Raw genomic sequence first — 6625 nt, 5'->3', positions numbered from 1 at the left:
GATTTTGTTGTAACTTCAGTCTTGTGCTGTTTACAGAAGAATAAAATAATCTTACTACTTTTCATGGAGGACCCACTCCATTCATATAGTATAAATGACGTACATCCTTAGACCACCTAGGTCTTTATTATATAGAGGAGACATATAACAGGGCTAATTGCATTGCCACACATAATAGACTTTTTCAATAGGGATTTCACCTTGCATATATCATTGTAAGATTTCCCCAATTATTCTGATGTATTGTAAATTGCACAAACGTAGACTGCGGCCTCATCAATTGGAAGGATTGAGACTTACAATGATCTAAACACAATTGGCAATACATTTAAGATCATTATAGGCATTCTATGTATGGTGAACTAGTGGCTCATCCTTTAATATGGTGGGTGGAATGCAGAACAGAGTGCAGTCTGAGATGTGTGTTTTGTATAATATGTATAATAATATCTTCTATTAAGATCAGACTTTACATTGTAATTATTTTTTTGGTTTCACATATTTTAGACTCTTAAACAACTACATTTCTTTGTCATAGAATCACCATTTTCTGTTTTGCAGCTGTTTGCATGGCAGCACTGCTACCATCACTGTAACAGATATGAAAGAACTAAATATGACAGCATATCTATTTGCCCCAGCATTCCATTTTACAACTACTAATATTTATGAAGGTCTGCTTCGGTCACCTACTAATTTCACTAGAAAGAATATAAGTGAAGAGACACTGACAGATTGCAGAAAATTCCCTCATAGTCTACTGTAGAACTGTGCGCAATTACTTGAGAAGTATAGTGATATCCATTCATCCATCCATCCATTATCCAACCCGCTATATTCTAACATCAGGGTCACAGGGGTGTGCTGGAGCCAATCCCAGCCAACATAGGGTGCAAGGTAGGAAACAAACCCCGGGCAGGGCACCAGCCCACCGCAGGTATAGTGATGTGTGGCTCCAAATTTATATTAATAAAATCAAAACTAATCAAGAGGTATTGGAATCAAATTTTTATGATATTAGAAATATTTCAATGTCTTTGAGGGATTACTTCATAATCCTATTTTATCTCTTCCATCTGTAGGGGTAGGGCACAAGGCATCTGATTTAATTGATGTCACACTGTACAGTATGTATTACTGGCCTAATATTTAAAAATCAATAAAACATAAAAAAAATTAAATACATAAGCATAAGCAATATATATAAAATAAATGTTGGTTCCCTTATAAAACATGATACTTCCTACAATCGGTCTAATTTGCTATTGTTTTCCAGCTTTGTAGACCGTAATTTCTTTACAAGTGCTCTGAAGCTGTAACAATCAGATCAACAGTGTACACTACCAAGATTTTTCCTGTTGCAGTATAGAACTGCTTTTCCTGCATTAACATTTCTTGTAATATGTTATTGAATTAATAGTTTTACAGTATATTCTGACTACAGGTTTATTTAGAGCCCCATTTTATTTATTTTATATACACAGAATTTATCTTGGCTTATAATTTTATTTCATGTTTACACAACAGTGTATTTATCCTGGTTAACATGTGTATGTGTAGCTTAGCATTGCATCTGCTCTTGCCATATTAATACAAACTTTCTGTGTGACACAGCTAAGTCTTAACCCATATTTTATTAAGTGCCAGAATATCAGTATACTGTATTAACATACAGTAACTTACAGATCCATTTATTATACAGTATATACTGTAGTTCTTCATGAATTCTTAGAACAGATTGAAAGTGAACATCAGTCCCATTCAGGTCCACTTTCCTGAAAAAAAGAAAAGGTAAACCTTAAAATATTTGACAACTCAAAGGGAAATAAGATGGGTTAACTGCTTTTAAGCTATTAAATTAGACCACGATTTAGTTTGAGGAGTGCCGGTTGAGGAAGGTTTTAATTAAAAGCTAGAATACACTAAAGAATTTTCTCATCGCCTGCTAAGTGAATTGAATTTTTTCTGAATTAAATTTTACGTGACATGGTGATGCCTTTCCTAAATGGAATTTGCACAATCTCCCTGCATCTACATTTGTTTTCCTAGGGTTAGTCTGATTTTCCCTTCACATACAAATGACATGCATATTAGATTAATCGGCAACAATAAATTGGCTAAGCATCAGTAAGTATGCGTTGTGTGTATGTATGTCAAAGCTGTCTGAATAGGAACTGGTTTCTTATGAAGCTGAACTAGATACACACAGAAGGATCCTGATTGGATGATTTTTTTTTTTATAATGGTATCATTAACAGCAAGACATTAGACTAAAGAGTCACACTGAGTTCTGTAACACTGGTTTCTTATTGAACTTATTCCAGTATAAAATAGTATAAATTTAAAACAGTATGATTCATTGTACACTTTCAGAGAAATAATATAGTGTATGTTGCCAAATAGTAAAACAGAACGCTAAGTAAGGCAAGGTCTAAAACTGATGTATGTCTCTGAGGCAGCAATATTTTTCAAAAAAGGTTGTTTTCTATTTCAAATGTGCATAGTCTGAGCCACCGCTTCCTGTATGCAGATCACACACTGTGCGTGAGACCCATGATCACAGGACCGATGTGGGAGTTCCAAACCTCCACAATTCAGGAGCTCTGATGGACAGCCAATTGTTTTACATGATTTTGTCACTTGCTTTACTTAAGTTGAGTCAGTTAACCCCTACCATAACCCTTATCTTAATCATAGTGTAACCAGGCATTTTGCGTAACATCATTGAAGTATAACACAAAGTGACAACTTTCTCAACAGAGCAGAGCTCTGGGGGTATATGACTTGACTCCATTGGGATTTTTGCCATTTCATGAATAGTCAGATTAACGATATTGACAGATCCCTGTTGTGATAATTTTCCAATAATGAGCAGAGAGATGGCTTTAAGTCAAGACCAGCCAGGAGCACAGAAAAAAAAGAAAACAAGAAGTAACTTGTGCTACATTTGCAGGTCTGTTTTAGAAATCTAAAATTTGTCCAACATCCAGTAAGTTAGCTAAAATTACATCAGTTGCCACTACACTAAAGCTAGTGGTTTACTGGATTATTCATTAAGTGTAAAGTTTTGATATTGAATGTTTAATAGATATTATCTGACATTAATGTACATATCTGACAAGTGGTTGCGGATTATTTATTACCACCATATTGACTTCAGTACCTATACATGTTGTTAAAGGCTGCTAACATTAGTCGACATAAGAAGTTGCATTGTGAACACGATTGTGCATTTCACCAACGCACAGGCTCTCTTGCTTACTAGTTGTGAATTTCCCATTGGGATTAATAAAGTATCTATCTATCTATCTCTATCTATCTAGTTAGTTACTTGCTGGATTGTTGAAAGGCACCATGCAAGCAACTTGGATATACATAAGGAACAATCAGCTCAGATTAACTTTAGTTGTTGGTTAATTTTGTTGGTAGCTAACATAACTGATTTAGTTAATGCCTTATTGCTATCTGCTGTCATTGGAAGCACAAAATGAAGTTTAGATAAATTCAGTATCAGTGATATATTCACATGTTCATTTTTTTAAAATATCTAAATATTCAGCTTCATTTTGACCCTTTATTTACTGCAGTAAGTTTATAAAGCACTTTCAGTAGTACTATTAGTAGTTTTTATTTTATTATTGTTATTAGTAGTAGCATTTTATACATTGTTATTAGTAGTAGTAGTAGTTAAAGTAGTAGTATTAAAATTCTTTTTGTTGTTGTTATATCACATGTCACAAGTGATACTGTTGGCTATATCAAGTAACAAAAAGTAACAGCGCATTGATATCCCAGGCCATTATTATTATTATTATTATTATTATTATTATTAGTTCATTTATAAACTAAACAATCAATTGATATATCATTGCCATTAAATACCTTCAAGTCCTAATCTATTGTTTGCCCTCCAGATTGAAGCAACCCTTCCAGTTACCAGTTTTTAGCTTAAGCTAATGAAGACATACTTGACGCCATCCATGGCGCAAGAATGTATTAGCAGCTTGGCTGTCATTAGCATCAACACAGTGAGGCAAATCTGTCTAGTAAGATCATTAGGATTCAGCAAGTACAGAAGAATCAGAAACATTTAAAACCACAACTGTCTCCCATTAAAACTCTTTATCTCTCTTGGGCTGCTCTTTTTGTAATGATTTTTTTTTGTTCTTTATTCCGCCTTATACAATTTCTTGTATTAGGAATTTGTTAGTTTTCGCATACCCCTTGGGGTCAGAGCGCAGGGTCAGCAATTGTACAGTGCCCCTGGAGCAATTGCAGGTTAAAGGTCTTGCTTAAGGGCCCAGTAGACTAGGGTCTCTTTTGGTAGTGACGAGTATTCGAACCGGCAACCTTCTGGATACCAGCACAGATCCTTAGCCTCAGAGTCACAACTCTGCCCTGACAGAAATTGGCCCGTACGGGGATCGAACCCGCAACCTTGGCGTTATTGGCACCACGCTCTAACCAACTGAACTAAAAGGCCGATTTTGTTGTAACTTTAGTCTTGTGCTGTTTGCAGAAGAATAAAATAATCTTACTACTTTTCATGGAGGACCCACTCCATTCATATAGTATAAATGACATACATTCTTAGACCACCTAGGTCTTTATTATATAGAGGAGACATATAACAGGGCTAATTGCATTACCACACATAATAGACTTTTTCAATAGGGATTTCACCTTGCATAAATCATTGTAAGATTTCCTCAATTATTCTGATGTATTGTAAATTGCACAAAAGTAGACTGCAGCCTCATCAATTGGAAGGATTGAGACTTACAATGATCTAAACACAATTGGCAATACATTTAAGATCATTATAGGCATTCTATGTATGGTGAACTAGTGGTTTATCCTTTAATATGGTGGGTGGAATGTAGAACAGAGTTCAGTCTGAGATGTGTGTTTTGTATAATATGTATAATAATGTCTTCTATTAAGATCAGACTTTAGATTGCAATTATTATTTTGGTTTCACATATTTTAGACTCTTAAACAACTACATTTCTTTGTCATAGAATCACCATTTTCTGTTTTGCAGCTGTTTGCATGGCAGCACTGCTACCATCACTGTAGCAGATATGAGAGAACTAAATATGACAGCATATCTATTTGCCCCAGCATTCCATTTTACAACTACTAATATTTATGTAGGTCTGCTTCGGTCACCTATTAATTTCACTAGAAAGAGTATAAGTGAAGAGACACTGACAGATTACAGAAAATTCCCTCATAGACTACTGTAGAACTGTGCACAATTACTTGAGAAGTATAGTGATATCCATCCATCCATTATCCAACCCGCTATATCCTAACATCAGGGTCATGGGGGTCTGCTGGAGCCAATTCCAGCAAACATAGGGCACAAGGCAGGAAACAAACCCCGAGCAGGGCGCCAGCGCACCGCAGGTATAGTGATGTGTGGCTCCAAATTTACATAGGACATTTTCAGCATCTTTATCACTTTTTTCACAAACACCACCAATTCTTCTCATTCAAACTCATAAGAAAATGCAGAATATTCCCCAGCATAATGTTACTGAAAAAAAACAAACATAATCCTTGCACTTCACTTACTGGGAAAAAACAAAAATAAGATGTAGATGGTGTATTGATTATTTCAGCATTAGGCCCCTACCAATGAGAAACCATCAAACCGTAGCAATACTTACACCTGTTTGGTAGTCACCAGGGGCCTCATGTGCATATGCACAAAAATGGTATGTACACCTGTTTCCACACTCACTTTGAGATGTATAAAAACTAGGGGTGGGAATTTAATGCGTTAATTGCGATTAATTAATTTGAAAAAAAATAACGCGTAAAAAAAAATAACGCATTTAATCACACTTTGCATTCCAAGCAAAGGGGAACTTTTGTCAATGCACGATTTCCTGGTACACCGATTACATTGATGCACACATCAGAGCTACAAAAATGGAAGAATCAGAAGAAAGCGCGTTGCTAGGACTGATCGGAGGTAAATTTCATTTCAAAAGACTACCCAAATGAAGCCTTGAAAAAAGCATGGTTTTGTGCAAACTGTGCAAAAAGGAGTTTGCATACCATCGAAGCACTTCAACCTTACGGTACCATTTAAATGCAAAACATGTTGCAGCGAGCACAGAAACTGTGGGAGCTGTTAGCACTAGCAGTATGAGCTCGAGTACCAACAAAAGGTGTTGGCAGCCCAAACTTGATGAAATGACTGGCTTCAGGACCAAAATTAGTAAGTCAACATCGGTCAAACTGACAAATTCTCTCGCAAAATGGATTGCTCTGGACTGTAGACCACTATCAGTGGTAGAAGATAGGGAGTTAGAAAATGTGCTACAGTTAGCGTCAGGTGATCCAACTTTCCAACTGCCGTGCCGAAAGACTATTTCAAGTAAAATTCAACAGCTTTATGACACTGAAAAGCAAGCAAAATTAGATGCATTACAGAAAGCGGACTTTGTGGCTCTTACTGGGGATCATTGGACTTCCGTTAGTAATTCTAATTACATCGGAGTCACTGCACATATTGTTGATGTCACAGATGGGACATGGAATCTACAGTCTTTTGCCCTGACTGTGCAGAAGACAAACACCAGAAACTATGCCAAAAACTGTGCTGAGCAGT

At 36.0% G+C, this 6625-nt stretch overlaps 1 non-coding gene across 1 annotated transcript; it reads right to left on the bottom strand.

Moving 5' to 3' along the window:
* Positions 1 to 4409: 4409 nt before the first annotated feature.
* trnai-aau (transfer RNA isoleucine (anticodon AAU)) lies at positions 4410 to 4483 on the bottom strand. Its single transcript has one exon. It is a non-coding gene; the product is annotated as a tRNA-Ile (tRNA).
* Between the last annotated feature and the right edge of the window lie 2142 nt (positions 4484 to 6625).

The sequence above is a fragment of the Erpetoichthys calabaricus genome, chromosome 4 (genome assembly GCF_900747795.2).
Source record: "Erpetoichthys calabaricus chromosome 4, fErpCal1.3, whole genome shotgun sequence".
NCBI classification, from domain to species: Eukaryota; Metazoa; Chordata; class Cladistia; order Polypteriformes; family Polypteridae; genus Erpetoichthys; species Erpetoichthys calabaricus.
This window is presented reverse-complemented; position numbering and strand designations above follow the sequence as displayed.